The sequence below is a fragment of the Sus scrofa genome, chromosome 14 (assembly GCF_054392235.1).
Source record: "Sus scrofa isolate SSC_HxYL_T2T_F1_AM1 chromosome 14, Sscrofa_HxYL_maternal_Yorkshire_Landrace_v2.0, whole genome shotgun sequence".
Lineage (NCBI taxonomy): Eukaryota > Metazoa > Chordata > Mammalia > Artiodactyla > Suidae > Sus > Sus scrofa.
The window spans coordinates 109,180,492-109,203,974 of record NC_139396.1 but is presented as its reverse complement, the minus strand read 5'-3'; the positions used below and the strand labels follow the sequence as shown (position 1 = coordinate 109,203,974).

At 47.7% G+C, this 23,483-nt stretch overlaps 1 protein-coding gene and 1 long non-coding RNA gene across 6 annotated transcripts in view; both read left to right on the top strand.

The window, feature by feature from the left end:
* The window catches only part of GRID1 (glutamate ionotropic receptor delta type subunit 1), a 688,013-nt gene that overhangs the window by 262,520 nt on the left and 402,010 nt on the right, over positions 1–23,483 (top strand). The gene's annotated exons all lie outside the window — the stretch shown is intronic.
* On the top strand, positions 12,755–20,093 carry LOC146396922 (uncharacterized). The gene is made up of 2 exons (XR_014827502.1): positions 12,755–12,900; positions 15,010–20,093. It is a non-coding gene; the product is annotated as an uncharacterized LOC146396922 (long non-coding RNA).

Below are 23,483 nucleotides of genomic sequence, written 5' to 3'. Positions count from 1 at the left end.
GAAGCAGCAGGAAAGACTTATCACAGTGTCCTTCCTGAAATGCTCTACCCTGGAGCCTCTCCTTCATATTTATTTATTTATTTGTTTTAATTGTGGTAAAACATGCCTCATATACACTTTACCATTTTAACAGTTTTTGTTTGTTTTTGTTGAAGTATAATTGATTTACAGTGTTGTGTTTCAGGTGAACAGCAAAATGATTCAGTTTTTTGTTTGTTTGTTTTTGCTTTTTAGGGCCGCACCTCCAGCATATGGAAGTTCCCAGGCTAGGGGTCAAATAGGAGCTGTAGCCACTGGCCTACACCACAGCCACAGCAACATGGGATCTGAGCTGTGCCTGCGACCTACACCGCAGCTCACAGCAATGCCAGATCCTTAACCCACTGAGTGAGGTCAGGGATTGAACCTTCATCCTCATGGATACTAGCTGGGTTCTTAAACCTTCTGAGCCACAGCAGGGACTCCCAGTTTTATATATATATATATTTTTTTTCTTTTTCAGGTTCTTTTTTATTATAGGTTATTACAGATATGAATATAGTTCCCTATTCTATACAGTAGGTCTTTGTTATTTATTTTATGTATAGTAGTGTGTATCTGTTATTCTCAAACTCCTTTCCCTTTGGTAACCCTAAGTTTGTGCAGTTCAGTGCTGTTAAGTACATTCGCATTGTTCTGCAACCATCACCAGCATCCATCTCTATAACTTTTTAACCTTCCCAAACTGAACCTCTGTACCCACTAAATACTGGTTCCCCATCTGCACTCTGCAGCCCCCAGAAATCACCGTTCTACTTTCTGTCTCTCTGATTTTGATTACTGACAAACCTTATATAAGTATTTGTCTCTTGGTGACTGACTGATTTCACTTGGCTGATGAACCTCAGGGTTTGTCCATATTGAAATGTGCATCAGAAATCCCCTCATTTTTAGGCCTGATATTACTCCATTGTACACACATACCACACTTTGTTTATCCATTCACCTATTGAGGGGAATTTAGGTTGCTTCCACATTTTGGGTTTTGTGAGCAATGCTGCTGTGAATGTGTGTATACAGATATCTCTTTGAGACCCTGCTTTCAATCATTCTGAACATATACCTAGAAGTGGAATTGCTGAATCATATGGTAATTCTATTTTTAATTTTTTGAGGAACTGCTGTAGTTTTCCATAGTGACTGTGTACAATTTTGTATTTTTACAAATTCTCCAATTTTTCCACATCCTCATCAACACTTATTATTTTCTGCTTTTGTTTTTTTTTTTTTTTTTTTTGTTTTTATGTAGAAGCCAACCTCATGGGTGTGAAGCCTTTTCATTTTTTTTTTTTTTTAATTTTTTTGGCTGCACCCATGGCATGTGGAAGTTCCTGGGCCAGGCATTGAACCTACACCACAGTATCAACCCAAGCCACAGCAGTGATAACACTGGATCCTTAACCCACTGGGCCACCAGGGACTTCTGCCTTTTCACTTTTAAAGACACAGGTCAGGCATTACCTCTTTTGGGAAGTCTTCACTGATGCGTCCAGCCTGGCAAGGCACCTGCCCTCCTCTCCCTCAGCCCCCGTGCTTCCCTTGATTACTTTGTGCGTGTGCATGACTCCTCCCTCGCTGGTCCGTGAGCAACTAGAGGGAACATGCTGTGAATATTCAGTGCTTGTCCCCTTTTCCTTTTTTGGCCCCTCCCCACCAGTCCATGCCAGGAGGTGCTCTGGACATCTTTGTGGAATGAGGGCACAACACCCAGACGCGTGCTGGCCTCCAGGGTCTAACAGCATGACTTCAGACTCAGGGAAAGAGCCTGGTCCCCTCCCTGGGGGATGGAGGACACTGGGAGAGCTTCTTGTGGGTCCTGGCACGATCCTAGAAAAGCAGCGCTGCCACAGGGTCTCATAGTTGGAAAAACAGAAGCACAACTTAGTATAAACTGAACTGGATTTGGTCTGTGTGGCGGTAGGGTGTTCGGGTAGACAGCCACACGGGAGCTATGTGCTAAATGGAAGTCATTGCCATATTGGTCAAGGTGACCCAATTCCTGAAGCTAATGGTGGCAGATTTATCATTCTTCTTCCCAGTGATGAAGATAATGACATAACTTAGATTCCTTAAGATTTACTGACAGCGCCTTCATTTCTCACAATGGCCAAGAGACTTGGAGCTGAAGCTGGGATGGCCTTTTACTGTCTCTTGAGAAAGCAATCTAAGTGGTAGCTGTCCTCGTCACCTGGGGAGAATGTCTGCTTCTGAAATGAGATTTAAGGAGCAGACTTCTTGATGAGACTTGTCCCATTACAGCAAGGAAGGGGATTGGCTGGCAGTAATTAAGCACACGCCGTGTAAACCTTCAGTGCTCTTTCCTGAACCTCAGCCTCAGGACAGTGCACGAGGTAGGGGAAGAAAGATGCTGGGCTTGGGAAGGTGGAAACACAGCAGCACCTCTGCTTCCAGCCTCTCAGGGCTGAGCCCTACCCATGGCAGCCCCATGTCCTTCCCAGAGACAGTATCTCCCAGAAGGTGCTGCTTGAGAAACCATTCTGTACGAGAGCATCATGTTCAGAGGAAGAAGAAAATGCTGCCTTGCCTTCCAAGTTCGGGTGGGAGCTGGGCCAGGTGGTTTTTCCATCTGTTTCCATTCACCCATTCACTCAGTCATCAGTGCACAGACTTTCCTGAGTCCCCACCATGTGGCTGGCTTTGTGCTGGGGCGTGGTGACAAGATGAATTATATGTCACCTTCCAGCCCCCAGAAGCTCCTGGTCTAGTGGAGCGGAAAGGTGGACAAGCCCTTCCATTGCACTGTCATAAAGGCAGAAGTAGAAACAGGAGCTTGGAACAGTGGGAGCTCAGACCACTTCCTGGACTCTGCCAGGGCATGCCTAGGAAGCACTGCATAGGGCAGGGCGTTGGCGGGTGGACATGAGCTGCATGTCCCATGTAAAAGCAAAGAGGGCCAGTGGGCTGAGGGGACAGTGTGTGCAAAGGGAGAATCGTGGCTTGGGAAACCCTGCATGGAAGGAGCAGAAAGCCTGGGGAAGGATGGGGAGATGGGGCAGGAGAGCTAGGGTGGGCCTGGGTGGCCAGAGGTTTCCTTGTGTGTCATGTTTCAGAGCCTGGCGTGTATCCTGTAGCAACTGGGCACCAGCACAGATTGCGAAGAGGGAGAGTGACTCCCGCGGGTCAGGTTTCTATGGAGCTCCCTCTGGCAGTCATGTTGAAGGTGGGTTGGAGTCTTGACAAAGGGGGGCCTGTCAGAGGGTCTTCCAGGAGCCCAGGTGGGAGATTATGGGGACGGGGACAATGGAGAACCTTTAAGAAGCATGCTTGCAACTGGATCCTGGGTTAATCCAACTCCCTCTGCAACCTGCACCTATAGCTGCACGTGGGCAGTCGGATGTGGTTGGAAGAAAACGTACAAGGCAGAGACTGGTCTCTGTGATCTGGCACCTCAAATAGATCCTCTTCTGCCATGTCCCCCAGGCCATGCATTCTCCCATTCTCTAGAAGAATATTTTACAAGTTTCCTCCCTTCAGTTCTCTAGAAGTTCTTCTACTGTACTTATTTTTTGCTGATTTTTTTTTCTTTTTAAAAAATTAATAGACTAGACTTTTAGGAGCATATGTAGATTTACAGGAAAAATTCAGCAGAAAGTATGGAGTCCCATATACCCCTCATTCTCCTTCCCAACTTCCCCTATTAATATCTTGCACTCATAGGGTACATTTGTTACAACTGATGAGCCAGCATGTATCCATTACTATTAACGGAAGTCCACAGGTGACATTAGGGTTCATGCTTGGTATTGAGCATTCTAGGGGTTTGGACAAATGTATAGTGACATGTATCCACCATTATAGAGTCATACAGAATAGAATAGTCTCACTTCTCTAAGCATCCTCTCTGCTTTGTCCTATTCATTAACCCTCCACCTTTCTTAACCCCCTACAACTACTGATATTTTCACTGTCTTTATAGTTTTGCCTTTTATGGGATGTCACATAGTTGGAATCATACAGCATGTAGCCTCTTTGGACTGGCTCATTTCACTTCATAATGTGCATTCAAAGTTTAGCCATGTCTTTTCGTGGCTTGATAGCTCACTACTTTTTAGTACTGAATAATATTCCATTGTCCGGATGTATTACAGCTTATTTATCCATTTGCCTACTGAAGGACATCTTGGTTGCTTAAAATTTTGGCAGTTATCAATAAAGTTGTGATAAACATAATGACCTTGTTTTTTAAACCGCTGAGAAAACAGGAAGGATGCAGACAGAGATGATCTGTGTACCCATGCCCACGCCCACTAGCTTCCATCATTGGTACCTAGGAGCTTCAGCCTCTGTGCTGATGCTGTGTGTGAACACTGCAGGTCCCTTACAAAGGCAACCTCTTGCCTTAGAAACTGGAAACCATTCCCTGTCACCTACATGAGGGTGGAACTCTTGCATCCTTTCTCCTTTTAAAGTGGATCGTATTTACCAACCCTCAAATATGCTGTAATTTGCTTTCTCTGCCTTCACATAATCACTCCACATTCATCTTCAGCCCCACATGTCTGCTCCCCTTTAAGCACAACTTGGAGAATAGTCAGATGTGCTTGTTATTTGCACTTCATGTTCCCCTGTTCTGTTGAGGAGTCCCCCTGCAGCAGGCGCTGGGTGTGACTGGTCCAGACTCCTCGGACCCTCCCATTTCAATGGGCTAAGCCTCCATCTGCCTTTATGTGCCCAAGGGTTTTTCTCTGGAATCTCAAAGGCTATTCTCTGCTTGCCCTTAGCACACTGGGGGACAGCCCTCAACTGAAGATGGATGGGAGTTGGTACATAGCTCCCCTGTGCCCTTTTCTGCAGGTGGCGTGATCCTGAGAGCCACACAACACTGCATTCAGGTGTTCCTTCCAGGAGCAAGCTCTAGCTCTATGTGGAAGCTTCCTGATAGCCTCATTATGGGCTGCCTTCCTTCCCCTGTGCTGCTTTCTATTCCCTGCCAACTTTCTCTGTGCCTCCCAAATCAACTGCTTGCGCTTGAATCTCAGAGCTTCCTTCTGGGGACCCAAACTCAGACACTTTCCAATCAGGCAGTGCCCACTGTCCCAGGCACTGCTCCTAGATGGTCACCAGTGACCTCCGTGGGCCCAAGCCCAGCTCATTGTATAGGCTTCATCTGACCACCCCTTCAACTTCTCAGCACCCCAACCCAGCCAATTGTGTCCTTGAACTTGGAACACTTCCTCCCTTGGACTTGGGGACACTGTTCCCTTCTGAGTTTACAATCTACTGGCTAGTCCTTTAATACTCCTCTGCCAGCTGTTTCTCAGTGTCCTGTACCCAGCAACCACTATCAGGGAGCTCAGCCAAAATACACAGAAGGGAAATAACACATACTTCAAATGGAGCAGGTGTTAATTTTCTCTATGACTTTTAAGTTGAGGAGGAAGCGACTCTTTATGGAGGGCCCAATATATGCCAGGAACTTCTCATTTTTGTCATTGGATCCTGACAACAGCTACAGTAGAGGCGCTATTTATTGCCATATTGAAAGGAGGAAACAGGCTCAGACACATTGACGCTTGGTCAAGGCCGGGCTCCCAGGGGTGGTGCTGGGATTTGGACCTTGGGCTCTCTCACTCCTTCACCTTCACTGAGGCAGATGAGGCCCAAGACAGCTGTGCATAGAATGGACCCTTATTTCTTTCCCGTTCTCTTTCTCTCTCGCTTCCTGGTCTGATGAATGCCTTTTTCCCTCCAGTCCAGTACCCAGGGCCCTTGATTGGGCTGAGCCGTGGAATAAGTCCCAGAGAAAAATGGATGATTAAATCATGAATAGCACGGAGCCCCAGCCACTCGCAGGAGGCCCTTGCCCCCACCATTTGGAGCTTTCAGCCTCCATCAGGGAAGTGGAGGCCGACTTAGGATTTCCTTTACAGAACAGTGTTCAAAGAGTAGTCAGCCCCCATCCAGGCCATTTGCTAGGATGGGGCTGAGTGATTCTCCAGGCACTCCAGACAGGCTCTGCGATTTGGTCCAAGTCACTGAGGCTGATAATGGGGTTTCTGGGAAGTGATAGGGCCCACATCCCCACACTCACTTCTCTGTGACCCTGTGAAGAGCACAGGACCATTGATTATGAAGTAGGAGTCCCTTCAGGCCATGTGAAGGGAACCACAACTACTGGTCTGTCACTCAGTCAGGGCTGTGGTAGCATCAAGGTCTCTGCACCCTGGGAGAAGTCTGTGTTCATGCCTGTTGAGTGCCCCCTGGAGGTGACCTTGAGTCCACTGAGCTCCTGACACAGGGCCTTGTCCAGACAGGCTCTCAGTCATGTCTGTACAAGCAAGGAACAACTTGTAGGCTCCCCTCACTGCCGCCAGTGCTGGGTGGCTGGGAGAAGTCTAACATGGTGCCAGAGGTTTAGCTGCAATGCCCAGGGGAGTGGACCTGGGGGTGGGGCCCTTGAACTCCATGGAGAAGTCTGGGTTTAGTCACTTGCCTGTCTCTCCTAAGCCCTAGGCATGGCTACCATTGCCCAGACAGCCTGGGCCCTGAGTCACGCCTGCAGCTCTGTGCATAGCAGGGTAGCGTGCTGTTGGAGGCAGAGCCACCTGCTTCCATGTTGATTCTGTGTCTTATTCCTTGTTCAGGGGATGTAGAGGACAAGGCTTTCAACAACATAAAGGCTTTCGAAAAGAAGGTCTGAGCCCCTGATTTACAGGACAGGGAGTAGATGAAGATGGAGGAGGTAGGCAGAACCGGGAGAGGGTGTGTGCAGAAGTTGCTGCAGCCACAGGGGGCACCTGCTGCACCTCCCAACTATGCCCAAGGAGGCCAGCTACTGACTGTCCCCGAGGGGATGTCTCTGATTTACAGATTTTACACTTTGGGTTTTTTTCAATGAAGAAACAACTGTGCATTTTAGCAGGAAACTAGAAAGACACAAGAAGCCCAGGCCAGAATGGATCCACCTGTCACCTGTTAACTTCATTGCAGGACTTTGCACAGTGCATCCATGGAGTCATCTGCCTCCTGGTCTTTGGAAAATATAAGTGGTGTGAGCGCAGCCCTTTTCTAGCTGCGGAGTTGAAAATCAAGGCCTTTGCATTTCCTTGGAGATGGCTTGTGGGTGCTCAGGAATAGGCCTGCCAAGGGAGAAGTGAGTGCCAGCCCTGCCACTGCCAGGTCCCTCTTTAATCCGTGTCTTGGGGAGCCCTGGAGCATTAAAGCCACAGGCTGGCCGTGACTCAGGATGTTGGCTCTTGCAAAGCCCCTTGGGCAGCCTCAGAGGAACCTCCTCTGTCAGCTTTGGAACCGAAGCTCCCTGGGCTTGCCTGGTAGGCCAGGCCAAGTGACCCATTGTCCTCGTCACTTAATGTTCATGCAGAGGTGTGTGGTGCCTGAAGGCAGGTTTTCTTCCCATCTGTGATTTTTCAGCTTTCCATCCATTCATTCATTAGCCTCCCATGCTGACATCCACCCCCCAGTATATGTCCTTGGAGGTCCCAGCCTACATCTGGAGATGGCTCAGCCACTTGTCATGTCAGGGTAGGGGCAGACACCTTCCTCTTTTAACCAACACACATCACTAACCATAGTCACACATTATGTGTTTTGATGAAGGTACATGCAGATGGAGGCGTAGAAAATAGAGGACATGATTCTGTCTGCAGGAAGCTGGGAACACCTCATAGAGGGGGGGTCCTGAGTAGCCCCAGAGCCCGAGTTCCAGGTAGGCCAGAGCAAGAAGAGGGAAGGGCACTTCAGGTGGGAGGAGTAGGGTGAGCAAAGGCGTGGTGGCCAGAGACTGCAAGGAGTATTCAGCAGTAGGGCATGGTTTGGAGTTACTGGATTAGAAGGCTTCACACAGAATTGGTGGCAGTTAGATCAGGAAGGGTTTTAGAGACAGTGGTGAGGAGTTGAGACTTATTCTGCAGGTGATTTGTGGGGAGGAGGAAGACGTCAATGAAAGGACCATGGAGAAGGGAAGGCTTAAATCTGACCTGTGGGTCAGTTTTGGAGGAAGAATGGGAGGGGCCAGGCCAGAGGTCAGGAGGGCACTGAGGAGGTTGGAGGGGCATCCAGGGGATAAAGGCCAGTGGGGCCACTGCCCAGTGCTGTGTTGGCTACTATTCTAAGAAGCCTGAAGTCTGGGGGAACTATTCAGTCCTCTCTAGTAGCTTATCAAACTTTTATTCCCCCAGTAGGATGGTCAGTTTTGTGTCAACTTGGCTGGGCCACAGGGCTCAGATATATGCACAAGCATTGTGCTAGATGTTTCTGTGGGGATGTTTTTGGATGAGGTCAGCATTTAAGTAGGTAGACTTTAGATAAAGCAGATTGCCCTCCATACTGTGGGTGGGCCACGTCCAATCAGTTGAAGGCCTGGATAGAACAAAAGACTGATCTTTCCAGAGCAAGAGGGAATTCTGTATCAGATTAGCTTTTGAAGTTAAACTGCAAAGTCAGCTCCTGGCTGGGTGTTCAACCTGATGGCTTTCAGACTGGAACTGTAGCATTACCTTTTCTTTCATTTTTTGGCCTGATCATCCACCACACAGATTTTGGACTTGCCAACCTCCAAACCATGTGAGGCTATTTCTTAAACTAAATCTTCACACACACACACACACACACACACACACACACACACACACACTTCCTATGGTTTGCTTCTCTGGAGAACCCTGCCTAATATACGAGGTTTGGCCAGGCTCTTGGCTGAAAGTAATGGCTGCAAACTTTCAGGTATCCCAGACCAATGGACCCAAATGCCAGTGATTCATGACCAACTTTCTCAAGTTTTCACCATATCTCCATACCACTTGTTAATTACTTACCATTTTTCTTCTAACAAGTTCACTTCTTAACTGGTGCCTCATCTCCAGCAATCATTTCTGTGAAATCATGGATGCTATATGCTAGCAGTAAATAGTTTCCTAATTAAAATTGATTAAAACAAATTTATTACTCTTAAAAATGTTTCCTTATATACCAACTAAAGTCAGCTCTCACACTGTTTCAGTGGCTGAGAAGATATTGAGAAGAGCAGTGTGGCCTTCCTGGGGAGCTAGGAGCTGTTTTGATTCAGTTTTAAAGAACTTTTCCTCCTTGTTTCTCTCTCTCCTCACCACATAACCCATCAATTCCACTCCTGGGTATATATCCAGAAAAATTAAAAATACTGTTTCAAAAAGATACATTTACCCTGATGTATATGGCCCCAGTATTTACAATAGTTAAGGCATGGAAACAGCATAAGTGTCTATCAACAGGTGAATGGATAAAGAAGATATGGCACACACACACACACACACACACACACACACTCACACACACACAATGACACAAAATGGAATATTAGTCATAAAGAACAGCATTTTGCCATTTGCAGCAGGATGGACTTAAAGGGCATTATGCTAAGCGAAATGTTTGACAGAAAAAGACAAATACTGTATGGTATCACTTATATATGGAACCTAAGAAATACAATAAAATAGTGAGTATAACAAAAGAAAGAAGCAGACTTTTATACAGGGAATAAACTAGTGGTCACCAGTGGGGAGGGGGGAGGAAGGAGGAGCAATAAAGGAATAGGGAATTAAGAGGTACAAAATACCGTGTGTGAAATAAGCCCTTTCTGGCCTTATGGAAGCATCTTCCTGACCTCTGGCTTCCTCTTCACCTGACATTCTCTCTGTGTGCATGTCTGTCTCTAAATTTCATCTTTTTATAATGGCACCAGTCCTGTTTTAATCTGACTTTGCCAATGACCTCATTTTAACTTGATTACCTCTGTAAAAACCCTTTTTTCCAAAGAAGGTCATATTCTTAGGTACTGGAGAGAAATGTCTTTCTCTAGTGTTTTTGGGCGATTGGAATGTTTTAGCTCTCTCTACATCTTCAAAGTGCTGTGGTTTCCCAAGATAGAGGAATATAAGGGTTTGGTGAGGAATGGATCCACAGACTGGATGTACACTTGTTTCTTGGCCGCTTCTGCTCACAAGAGGATGGAGCGCTGTGCCCTGCTTTCCTATCATAGATCCTAGGATGCACTGATTAGGAACTAGATCCCTGTTGCCACTGTCCTGACTGTGCACACCTCTCTCAGCAAGAGAGCTGAGTGCTCACACTGGTCAGCCATGCAGGACATGTCTGCCCCTTCTCCCCTCTGCTTTTGTCCCAATCCTGAGTCTGCTCTGAGGATTTGGGCCCAGTTGATATTTCCTTGTGCCTGGCCCAGCCTCAAGCTGGCATTCGAGTGGTACCCACATTGTGACCTGGAGTTCTCTAAAGGCCTAGGTGTGTCCTCAGTTATCCCTGGACGAAAAGTATACACTCTATCTTCCCACCAGCAGGGCAGGGCAACCAGTCTCCTTTTTTCCCTGGATCATTCCAGCAGGAGGCAAGAAAACAGCATCATTAGCAAATGCTGTTTCCAGGCTACATAATCACATCTCCACGAAATCCACCAAAGTTGGGTTGGACAGTGAGAATCATGAATTCCCACGAAGAAGGCAGTGGCTCCTATCTGTTCAGCAGCCACTCTCCCAGGACACAGAAGGTCCTCACCCCATTCCAGTGTGTAAGGGGAGTCACCACTGGATTTCCTGCTGCACAGGTCTGAATGAATTAGTCCCACCCTAGGGGTCACTCTGATGGAGCTTTAAGGCTGCATTATGAGCACATGTATTTGCCTGCTTAGATGTCTGCAGAGTCTCAATATTGCCAGTCATTCTATTCAGAATTTACTTCACCACTGAAATATCTGGGGGTGTTAATGTCTCCTCCTAAATCCCTTCCACGAGCAAAGATTTTTTTTCCATTACTAGTAAGTTACCAATGGGAAATGTGAATGGAGCTTTTTCTCCGTATTTATTCCTGATGCTTCAGACTCACAAAGCCACACATCTGAATAAGCAGGGAAAACTCCATCAGTGTGCTCAATGTTTCCAAATATGTGGCTCTGGCATTGGGTAGGTGATAAAATGGAAGTCAAAAAAATCATCTCACCTGCATGCTGTAACACGGCGTGTGCTGTACGGGGATCTGCGCACTTGGCAGGCTGCAATGGTGTGTGTGACATGAGGACAAGTAGGTCGCTGCTTTACTACTAGCAAAGTAGTGAACATATCTTCTTGGTGTAGACCAACATCTGAGACCATGAAAAAGTATGGGATAGAATGGTGGAAACACATGAACCAAAACATATCGCTAAGGCCAGAAACTCACTATGTTGATCAGATCTAAGCTGCTTTGTTTTAGGCCTGGCTCCTGACAAGGGCAGGTGGTTGGGTTTTATTTCTTGGTTCTACTTGAGATCTTATTTATTTTTGTCATCCTACAAGATATGTCTTGGTCTTATTTCTGATATTTTATTTTATATTTTTGTTTTTTTGCTGTTTCTTCTGATTTACATTTTGACATGTGGTTTGGACTTCCACAGTGGTGATTTTCCTTAGGGGTTTGGAATGAGTCCATCTTATTTTACTCCTATAATGTTGTCTTTAATGGCCTATGCTATTTTTTGTTTTTTGTCTTTTCTCTTTTTAGGGCTGCATCCGCAGCATATGGAGGTTCCCAGGCTAGGGGTCTAATTGGAGCTGTAGCCACCGGCCTACACCACAGCCACAGCAATGTCAGATCCAAGCCACGACTGTGACCTACACCACAGCTCACAGCAATGCTGGATCCTCAACCTACTGAGTGAGGCCAGGGATTCAACCCGCAGTCTCATGGTTCCTAGTCGGATTCGTTTCCGCTGTGCCACGATGGGAACTCCCCTATGCTGTTTTTTAAAATGTGTCTATATTTCCTGAAACATACCTGTATTTCTTTACTCAATAGAAATAAAAAGGGGGAGAGTGGGTGGAGAGAGGGAGGCAGGGTGGAGAGAGAGAGACAGAGAGAGAAACTGTTGATTCCTCTGGATAAGATGAGGAAATGCCTGTTACTATCTGAGAAAAAAAAAAAAAAATCCACTGGCCTGAAAAATGGCCAGGCATTGTCTAGCCCATGAGTCTTCTTTTAGCAACTTAGATATTACAAATTGCAGAAGTTTCCCCTGGCATCAGGCCCTTGGTTAGTGATAAATCTCCATTTACCATTTTCATCTTGGTCTGAGTCGTCATAGATTTTTTGGAGGGAAGTTGGCTGAAGTGGGGATTGTTGCCAGACACTGCCTTAAACGCCAGAGTCTAAAATAGAAAGCTGTCACTCCGCCTGGATACAACCCTTCCATGGTTCTCCACTGTCCCAGAGTAATGTCCTATTCCTTTAGCCCTGGTGGGGTCCTCAGAGGGCTGCCAACCCTTCCTCTGCCTGCTCTGCCTGTTCCCCCCAGTCCTCTTCCCTTCCTCTTCTCTGCCAGCAACTCTAAAGGACCCACGGTCCTGTCCTCCTCGCTGCCCCCTGCCTTGCACTCCCTTGTCTCACTATTCCTTCTCATCCTTCAGCATTCACTCAGGTGTTGCCTCCTCCAGGAAGCCTTCCTGAGCAGCATCCCACTAGCTGGGAAGGCTCCCCTTTCTTTATCCACCACCATCTTAAACGAACATTATGGATCATTTAAGGGTAGCTGCTTCTCTTGGAGCAGACCATGAACTCCTCAAGGCCGGGGTCCTCGTTATACCTCCCCAGCACCTCCCTCAGCACACAGGTAGTACAGAACCCAGCACATTATAGGTGCTCAGAAAGTGTTTACCATCATCTGTAAAAAAAGAACAGTGTCCATCTTTGTTTAGTTGAAAGGAAGGTGTGTGGGTTTAATGGAATGGGGCAAAATTAGAATAAGGAAAATGGCTTGAATTTGAAGAAAAGTGTTGCTTTTCGAGGCCCTTGTCTGTTACCTTTTCCTGAGCATCTTCCTCACCAACTTGATACACCTAAGAGTGTATTGTGCACCCAGTTTTACGCATGAGGGAGCTGAGACTCAGTCAGTCGCTGAGTTGACACAGCATGGCTGGTAGAGTCAGGCCCTAAGTTCATGTGCCACCATCTGCTGCCTTTGATCTGTGGGCACTTATGCCAGATGCGCATTCTAGGCCACACTAGAACTCTGCTCGTTGTTTCTGGACAGGGGGCTAGTGTCTCTCCTCTCCCAGGGAGGAGCTTGCTCAGAACAGGCTGGGCTCCATAGTCCAGAACAACCCACCCCCATCCCAAGCTAGGACCTACTTCGAATTCTGCCCCCCACCCCCACCCCGAGCTGATTGTACTCACCAGCTGTGTCTGCAGTGGCAGGCATGACTGCAAACCTGGCCCCACCTCCACCTACAGCTTTCACTCAGGAGCCACCAGTACATAAACACATACACACTCCAGCCTTGTTCCCTCCCTAGTCCCCCACAACCCAGCCTTCCCCAGATGTGCACGTACACTCCCCCTCTTGTCACATCGATTCAAGCCAGAGACAGAAGGGCTTGCAGACTGGATTGGAGTTTCTGACTGTGGCCATGGGAGCCAGGGGTGACCAGACACGGGGCCACCTCCTGCCCTTTGAGGACATATGCATTGTCATGACTTTGCCCTTTGAGGACATATGCATTGTCATGACCCCCTGGGAGAGGGGGTGTGGATGCAGAAAGGTGAGATGGTGAGAAGCTTTCCCAACTCCTGACTCCTGCTGCAGCTTGCTGCCTGTCAGCTCCGAGGTCACTGGCACAGTAATTAATACCTTAGAGGGGTGGTATCTCACTGTTGATTTGTTCACATTGGAGTTAGGCTACCTGCCTTCTTAGGAAGGATGGTATGCTTGGGAGACACATCCGAGTTATCAGGTTGCCTCTCTGAAGATCCTCATCACGGAACATGCTTTAATTGAGGTAGGGTTATGTGTGACCGTATCAGAAGGCGTAGTCACTGGCAGGAGACTTCTTTACTGTTTATGGAAACCGTGAGCTCCTTTAGGCTGGAAAACATTTGCCTCCTATCAACAAGTGGAATACACGTCCTAAGTTAAAATCTACAATATGCCTTATAATGGGGAATCAGAGAGGTGGCAGGTGACCAGTTTCTTGTTAAGCAAGAAAGACCCCAAGCAGGCCTAGGATCTGCTGGGGGTGACAGGAGCTTATGGAGTGGTGATTTGAACCCTCAACTCAGTGTAGGAGAGGTTTTCTTTCTTCCTGCTGGTCTGTCAGCTTTCAGCCTTGTGTGTCTTTTCAGATCTCTGTCTTTATTAAGCTCCATTCTCACTTATTCTGACTCCACACAGCCCTTGGTAAACATGGGGAAGCAGCGGGGTTTCATGGAAATAGACTTGCTCTGACTTCGGCATCAACCAGTTCTGAGTCAGATCTTGCCTTTGCCATTTAGGCTCCGTGTGACCTTGGCCAAGTCACTTTCCCATTCAGAGCCTCAGTTTCCTTATCTTGAATGCTGCCGTTATTCCATACAGCACACGTTTACTGAGGGAAGTTAGTGAAACAGTGTGGCAGTGTTGAACAGTGCCCTGCACTTAGCCATGCTCAAAACTTAGTAGCTTTCACCTGTCTCCTTTCCACCTGCTTAAGTCTGTTTTCTAGACGTGTAGCCTTGTGTTGAACAGGTGATGCATTCTGGAGCATCTCTTAGGTGAGATCCTTCAGGATGTGAAGGGAGCAGGACAGGGCAGGGGAAGAAGCTCGGCAAAGCGAGGGGTGCAGCTGATGTCCGGCCTCAGCCAGACCCAAGGAGGAGCTCTGGAGTGGGAATTGCACCTCGAGGTTATCCCAACTTGAGGCAAAGGGCTAGACTTTTGTGTCCCATCACAGTCATCCACTGGCTGGCTTCAGGACACCTGCAGAGGGAGGAGGTGAGCTCCCAGGCATGGGTGAGGCAGGGCCCACCTGCAGAGCAGCAGAGGAGGGGTCTGGGTGGGATGTCTGTGAAGCGCTTCCTGCCCACAATGTCCCTTGGCACTAAACTCAGGCTTGAAGCCACAAAGCAAGCCTGACCTGCTGGGTGGCTCTGAGGCCCTGGAGATGCTTCCTGCTGCCCACTTGGGATCCATTTCCAAATTGAGAAGCTCCCCAGGTTTAATTGGCCAAGCCTCTGGTGTGTGTGCAGAACAGTGGCCCTGTGCTGCTGGAGCTGCCTCTAATCAGCATTTGCTAAGGTTTATTAACACCTTATCAGTGCTTGGGACGACTTGGCGTATACTCCCTTGTCTGCTGCGTTATCTCACTCCGGGAAATTTGAAAACATTAGATGCAGAGCCATCCTGCATGCCTCATTAGCTGTTCAAAGCATGCATGGTTTGAGGGCCAGTGGGGGGAAATTCATCAGCTCCCTGTGATATTAAAGGAGGGGTGATTGATAGGTTGGTCCTGTCCCAAGGCTCTGCAGCATCAGAGGCAGGGGTGGCAGCCCACAGAGAGCCCACAGAGATGCCCTGTCTGCACCTATGGGCCTCTTGTGCCCAAGGGCAGGCTCCAACGGGAACTGGGCTGTGGCTCAGGGTGTTTGCCATCTGAGAGCATTGCTACTCTAAAGTCATGACAATGCATATGTCCTCAAAGGGCAGGAGGTGGCCCCGTGACAGGAAAGAACACACAGAGCTTCCTGAGCAAACTTACAAGATGTGAGAACTTGAGTGCATTCCTCAGTCCCCTTTTCTAGAAAATGGGGATAAATCCATTTCCCATGATCCTTTTGGGAATAGTAAGTGTACCCCATCCCCACCCCCAGGCATACAGCCTATTGGAAAGTTCCAGACACATATTAGCTGCTCAACTATTAGTAACAATTTCCATTACTACTCTTGGATTTTAATACTCAGCTTGGCTTTGAGCTTGTGGGAGGCCTGTGGTCCCTCTGGGCACATCTTTGCTTCAGAACCACCCATGGAGGAATCTTTGAATTCCTCTCTCTGGGAAGGGGCTGCGGGGTTGAGGGGTTTGATGAATAACTTTTCTTCCAAATCTTACATTTCAGTCAACTTAGCCTCCTGCTGTGTGTGGGAAATTGCACCATCTTAATACTTCTCCCCCTCCCCCCCACCCTTTAATCTGTCTTTTCAGAATGTTCTGTCAATTAGAAAATGCTTGTCAGCGAAGTGACTATTCGGGAAAACAACCTACATGACTTCTCCAGCACTTGAAGAATTTAAAATAATGGAAGGGGATTAACTTGCAGGGGAAAGCATTGTTAGGAAGGAGGGCTGCTATTCAGAACTGCCTCCTAGTCTGTACGGTTTCATTAATAACACCTTTCATTCTCTAGCCCCTCGCATCTAGAAGGATCTTGAGTGATTAACAGATGCTGTGAATAGGAATTACTTCATCTTCTGCTGAAATACTGCTTCCCCTGGAGCTGCCAGCATTTGATGCTCGGCATCCTTGTCATGTCAGAGGAGGGCCAAGGCTGCCTCAGGGTCACTCTTGCTTCAGCGGATTAGGGGGATAAAAGTGATCACCAAGTGAGTTCATTCAGTGCTGGGGACTCTCTGTGAGGTGCTAGGAGGAAGGGATTAAACATAGCGCTTGCCTGAGAGGATCTTACTGTGTAGGAAGACAGTCAGGCAGGTAAATGGCCCGGGGCCACAGGGTGGGGGAGTTCTGCAATGGACAGGTAAAAAATGTGGTCAAGGGCTGAGCTTTGCTGGGACTGAGGCTAGAGGGATAGAGGTCAGGGGTAGAGAAGGCTGGCCTACTGCTTGGGTGAGGTCCCACAGAGCTAGAGCAGAGTCTCCCATTTGAGCAGTCATCAGCCTTTTCCCGAAGGCTTGGTACCTGTGGATTTCCGATCCCCGTCCCCCCTGGTGTTTCTGGGTCTAGGATGAAGCCCTAGAATTCGCATTTCTAACAAGTTTCCAGATAATGTGGATGCTGCTGGGCCTGAGAGCACACCTTGAGAACGACTGTGCATTTAATGCAGAGTTCAAAATCCTAGATAGATGCCGACAGAGGCCAGCAGGGGAGGCTGGGTGGTGGCTCTGGCGGGGTTCGTGGCCCATGGCTGCCTGAGAAGCACGGGCCCCATGGAAAGAGAGCAGCTGCTACTCAGCCATAGCCTGCAGTTGCCATATGGGAATGTGGGATGAGTGCTACTAGATCCTCCACTTGGTCTGGAAAGGCTGGGATTCTGAATTTTTTTAATCAAATGTCTTTATTTTTACAATGCCACAAGGGTCTGAGAAAACACATCTGCAGCCTTCACTTGGCCAGTGAATTTTCAGTTTGCACTCTTTCTTTTCAAGAATGTGTAGGAATTTGTCAGGTGGCCGGGAGAGGAAAGGACTTGGCATGCTAAGGGAAATAACCTCAGGTGCAAGTGGTGGGAAGCACAAAATATCCTGATGGGGAAGTGCAAAACCTGATTGGCTGGAGCACAGAGAGGATGCTCCTAAATTGGGGAGCGGTCAGGGGGAGGAGTTAGTGGGATGCAGGCAGGGAAGGTTTCATGGCCAGATTTGCCTAGGAACCTCAGTTGTTCTGTCTCCCAGAATAGAGGAGACAGACTGATCTGCATTATAGCTGGCCCAGCAGCACAAAGTGCTCCGGCCTCGGTGCCTACTCACGGAGCCCCGATGCCTCACTCCTTGGTGTGATGCTTCCCAGCCAGGCCACCTCCTGGGAGGAGGGGCTGTGGGTCTGTGATGGTGCCTGTCCTTGGTGAAGGGCCCTCTGTCCCTGTCTTCTCAGGGGAGGAGGCTGAGGGCCTTCCTTCCCACTGAGGTCCTGAGAAGGTCTTTGGGTCAGACAGACCCAGGCTGGGGTCTCACGAAGCTACCTGCACTACTCTTCAGCACTCTCTGTGCCAAAACAAGAAGGCAGATTGCTGAGGCCAGGGTCCTGCTGTGATGGAGAGTCTGATACCCGGGGACATCAGAAGCATTTAGGTGACAAGATTTCAGAGTGACACAGATCCAGCCATAGTCCTGGTTTGCCCTTTGCCTGTGTCCATGTGCAGGTCAGCCTCAGGGCCTCTCTGGACCTGATCCCTCATGGATAGGACAGGGATATGCATCTGGGTGCTTCTGGCTGGCGGGGCCAGGCCATGTGTACCTGGTGGGTAAAACTGGCGAGCTTCCACTCCACCTTCTGTAGCTGGTCCCTATGAACGCTGGGACACAGAATAGCTCCCTAAAGAAAGTGCTTTTTGCATTTTCCCTGTGGGAATAGCCTATATTTAGGGGAGAGGGTCAACTTGAAGTTGAACATATAAACTCTCAGGGAGGTAGATGAAAGAGTCAGATGTCTATTTATAGCCCTGGATTTATTAATTTAGTGACACATACATATTTAAACTCACATGTTATGTAAAATAGTCTGATAATTGAGAAATACTGCTTTCTTCTCCCTCTCACATTTCACGGAGCAATTTTATTCAAAGCCTCTTCTTTGGCAGCCGTGCTTCTATCATTTGCCTGAGCCACTATATGCAGCGACTAACCTAGTTTCCAGGGCACAAATTCTCCCCTTCTATCAGAGTTGTTTGAGGTCCAGCATTTTGTGGATCTGTGTAAAATGCTGTCACTGGAGATTTTATCCCAAGCCACCTGCACTTATTTGCATAATATTAGGGGAGAGGTTTTTTTTTTTTTCTTTTGTTCTGTAGGTATATTCACGCTCTCTGCAGTGTAACTACTGAAGGTATTGCCTTTTAAAGTGATTTGTAAAAGGCTTATTTAGAACAACATCCCCAGCTTGCAATTCGAAGGTCGTACTCAGGAATAATTATTAAATAGGGGTTAAATAGCTTTGCCTCCTTTTTAAATGATTCCATCAGGAAACCTCTCATAAGTATCCCAAACTTGCATTGATTGAGGTCATTTCAGGTTAATGTCTTTTCCCCAAATGGTACTTTGTTGGTTAAAATAATGTAAATGAGAAAGCTGCCCTTTAATAGGAGAGAGTTTGTCAGGATTTTGAATAAGTTCACTCATTCTTTTTTTGAAGGATGATTTTGGTAAAAATTACCCTTGCTGTTTATTTGATCCTAAAGTGGAGCAGTGGATCTGCAGCTATTTGTTGAATTGAATGAATGAATGAATGAGTCTAACAATTTCATAAATGAAATCCCTGCATATGGCACAATGCCTGATGTGTAGGAGGTGCTCAAAAAGGCCAATTCTTTTCCCTCTTGTCTGAGTCCCACTGCATCTTTCCTGCCTCTCTGTGTAGCGTTTGACCAGCAGGTCACCTTTGCCTACCGTGTCTCACCCATGATGTTTCAGAATCTGGGCTTCTTGACATCATCCTGTGCAGTGGGACTCAGGACCTGGATGGCCACACCTGCTTCCTCTGCCTGCTTTAGCTCAGACCACACCTGCCTTCAGCATCCATCCATCCACTTGGCCCTTGTCCTCCCAGCAAAGGGCTTTCTTTGCACATGCCATTCCCTCTGCTGCATATGCTTTTCCCCTGCTCGTTCCTCCTCCTCATTAACTCCTACATCATTTCTGGCATCCATTCCTCAGGGAGATTTCTCTGGTCCTTATATGTGGTTAGTTCCCCCCACACTCCATGTTATGGTCTACTTTCCTTGTGTACCTTTCCTTCGCAAGTTGTACTTGAACATGCATTTGGGTGGTTGGTTGATTGATGCATGTCTCCCTACCCCTCCAATGGATTATAACTTCCTCAAGGGCAGGGACCACATCTGCCTTCACAGCTGTGTCCCCAGTGCTTAGCGTGTTGCCAGACACATGGCAGGTGCTCAAGAGAGCATTGGCTGGGCGTTTGATTGAATGCATAGTACTTTCAGATTAAGATTTTTGATGGAGGAGAAATGCCGTTCATAAAACCTTGACTTGCTTTCTGGGTTTTGAACCCCTCTGACAAGGCTCTAAGCAGATGTTGGTTTCTGTCATTTCGCATAAATATGATGCGCTCAGGAAATAAAGGCAGAAGGGTGCTCAGAATCTCCAGCTGTGGGTCATGGTCTCCATACTTTTCCTCCTTTGGAGGGTTGAGATGGACCTTTAAGTGTAATCAGGCAGTTTTGATATTACTTGCAGCCAGGGGTAGAGTCTGAAACTTATTTTAAAAGATTCTTCTATTGGAGGAGCTGAAAATGTGTGCTAATGAGAAACCAGTGGTAGTGAAACAGAGAGGTTGGACCCCCAAAGCTCCCGAATCAGCATGGCTAGAACCTGGGGCTGGAGTCACCACAAATCAAGTAGAAAGCTGAGAAGAAATGAGCTGGTCCCTTTCTTTCCCCTACCTGTCCTGTCATGTACACAGGTAAGCATCCAGCCTCTCCTTCCTCCCCTCCTCTCCTCCCCCAGCCCTCTAGTCCGAGGGTCTCCTGTACACTGCCCCCACTCCCTTTTTTTCCCCTCCTTCCTTCTTACATTCCCTCCTTTCTTCTTTCTTTCTTCCCTATCTACTCCACTCCCCTATCAATTCTTGCTGGTTCTACTTCCCAAAAAAGTTGACTTGTACTCAGATTTTTGTCCCAGGATCTGCTTCTAGGGACACCCAACGTAAGACACCATGGAACCTCCATTCCCCAGAGCAAAACTCCCAGTAATAGTTCTTGCAGTCCTCATTCATCTGTCCATTCAGTCAAAAAATATTCATTGAGCATATATCGTGTTCCTGGCACTGTGTTAGATATTGAGCGTACAAGTGTAAGCAAAAGTGGACATGATTTCTACCCTCATGGGGTTACAAACTGGTGGGCAAGACAGACATTAACTAAAATTACATCGACAAGGTGCATTCAAGATGCATTAGAGTACCGTGAAAGAAAGGGATGTGGTTCTCTGAGAGAGTAAATCTGAGGATGCTGACCCAAACTGAAGGGTGGGGGCTGGGGGGAGAGTTCCCTGATGAAGGGAACTTTGAGATGATACCTAAACACAGGGGAAACAGCACGTGCCAAGACCTATGTGGGAGGAATGTGGGAACTGAAGGAAAGCTGGAATTCCCGAAACCTAGCCAGGGAGGGCAAGTGTGAACAGCCAAAAATGCTGATGGAGAGGGCAAAGGCAAACCTGCAGGACCTTGTAGACCATATGAAAGGCTCTAAGCTTCCCTGAAGAAAAAAAGGGGAGCACGGCTTGATTTTAAGCAGTGTAGTGGCAGTAAGGGATCCAAGCCATTTTGTTGGCCATTGCAAAAGAAGCTGAGCTCAGATGCTGGAGAGCATGGTCTGTCTAGGAGGTAACACAGGAGACAGAGTTCTCATCCACTTCATTCCTCACTTGAATCCTAGATGACTCCTGGGCAGCTTCCAGAGAAGTGATCACAGGAGAGAGCTCCTTGAAGCTCCAGCCCAAAGGTCATGTTCTCTGAAAAGTTTTCTTTAAGGCCCTTCCTGCCCTCTCTCCCTCCAGACCAGAATCTGTCATCCTCTGTGCACACCTGCAACTGTATAAACTTCTGTAGGACACTCACTACTTGACCAAGGTTCCTTGAGGGCCCCAACTATGCCATGTCCATCAGAGTGTCCCCAGAGCCCTAGAGACAGCAGCCCTCTGCCTATGTGCTGGGTGAACTTCATCTTCTTTGAGTTTCACTGCAGCCTAAAGGCTGGGGCAGCGCTCCAGCTTCAAGGGAAGCACACAGCATCCTCTGAGGCTTCATGGCATCTGAAATGAGGCTCTATCTTTGCATAGCAGATGGGCCCCAAGCCCTAGGGGCTTCTGATTACTGTGTGGTTTGTGAGCTCTTAGAAGTAGATGCCAGGTGGCCATATGCGTGGCAACAGCCAAAGTGCTGCCATAAGCTCCAGCCTCCGCTACAAGATCCCCATGTGGCCTTGGAGAAGCTCTAAGGGTGACCCAGGGGCTCTACATGGGCATAGGCTGCTGCTGCCTTTATGGTGCTGGTGGGCTGAAGCAGCCTTATGTCCTTGAATAACCGCTAGGGACCCAGGCACTACCGTCTGCCCATGCCATCTTGATTGTGTGGCTTAGCAGGCTTATTTGTGGAGAAGAGGGGAGATGAGGTAGGAATTCATGCCTTCCTGGGCATTTTGGTTCCTAGAATTCAAGACTGGGCTTCTGGGATTGGGAGAAAGACAAGAATTGCCAAAGGGCAAACTTTTCTTGCACTTACTCTTCTTGGAGAGACAGATTAGCCCAATGTGGACAAATGAGCTCTTCCCTGGGAGATAAGAGAGCTTTACTCCAGTCTTTTCTTTGCCTTTTTATAGTCTGACCTTGGACAGTTCATTTGGATCATCTGGTTTTCAGTACCATCACCTGTGTAACCAGAGAGTTGGTGTTAACACCCTCTAAGTACGTTTCTAGCTTTGGAATTCCATGTGCCTTGACCTTTAGGATTCTGGGGTAGCTCAAGACCAATGCGTGTGGCTGATGAATTCTGTGGAAGTGGAGTCTGTCTGCTCTGGTCACAGCCCTAAGGCTGGGTAGGACGCCATGGACTGTTCTGTAAGGGCAGAGGCTTTGGGTTCTCACTCTGTCCTCTACTAGCTGTGAGGTCTTGCCTTAATCTGCTCTGGCTGCTATAACAAAATGGGGTTTAACAATAGAAATTAATTTGCTTACAGTTCTGGAAGTTGCAAGTCAGGGTGCAAGTAAGGTTGGGTTCTAGTGAAAGCTCTCTTCCTGCCTTGCAGACAGCTATCTTGTCACTTTGTGCTCTCATGGCAGAGAGAGAGAGAGAGAGAGAGAGAGGAGTTCCCGTCATGGCCTAGCAGTTAATGAACCTGACTAGTATCCATGAGGATTCAGGTTTGATCCCTGGCCTCCCTCAGTGGGTTAAGGATCTGGTGTTGTGGTGTAGGTTGCAGACGTAGCTCAGATCTCTCATTGTTGCGGCTCTGGTGTTGGCCAGCAGCTACAGCTCCCATTGGACCCCTGTCCTGGGGACCTCCATATGCTGTAGGAACAGTCATAAAAAGACGAAAAGACCGAAAAAAAAAAAAAGAAAAGAAAAGAAAAAAGAAAGAAAGAGAGAGCTCTATTATTTCCTGAGTTTTGGAAAGGCATTTTTCAAGGGTCACCAGGGCCCTGCCCTCATGACTTTATTTCATGCTAATTACCTTCCAGAGGCACTATTTCCAAATATTCAACACAAAGCGAGGGTTAGGGCTTCAACATGTGAGTTCTGGGGGGACACGTTCAGTTTATAACAGGAAAGTTTCTCCTTTCTCAGATTGAGTTTGGCAACCGTAATGGTACTCACCTGTATCCAGTTATCTGTCACCATAACAATTCAGTACAGCAAATTATCCCCAAACTTAGCAGTTTGAAATTCCAACTGTATAATATTTCCCCTGAATCTACAGGTTTACCCAGTGGTTTTGCTGATCTGAGCTTGGCTTGGCTGATCTTGGCTCACTCATGTCTGTGGTCAGCTGGAGGGTTGGCTGGCTTAGGGTGACCTTGGCTGGGAGAGCTCTTCTCCATGTGGCCCCTCATCCTACAGGAGGCTACTCTGGGCTTGTTCTTGGGAAAATAGCGGGATTCCAAAAAATGAGTGGAAGTGTGCAAAGGCTCTTGAGACCCAGGCTTAGAGTAGGCAAATCATTATCTCTGTTTCACTTCTTTGGCCAAAGAAAGTCAAAATAATCTGCCCCAAGTCAAAGGATGA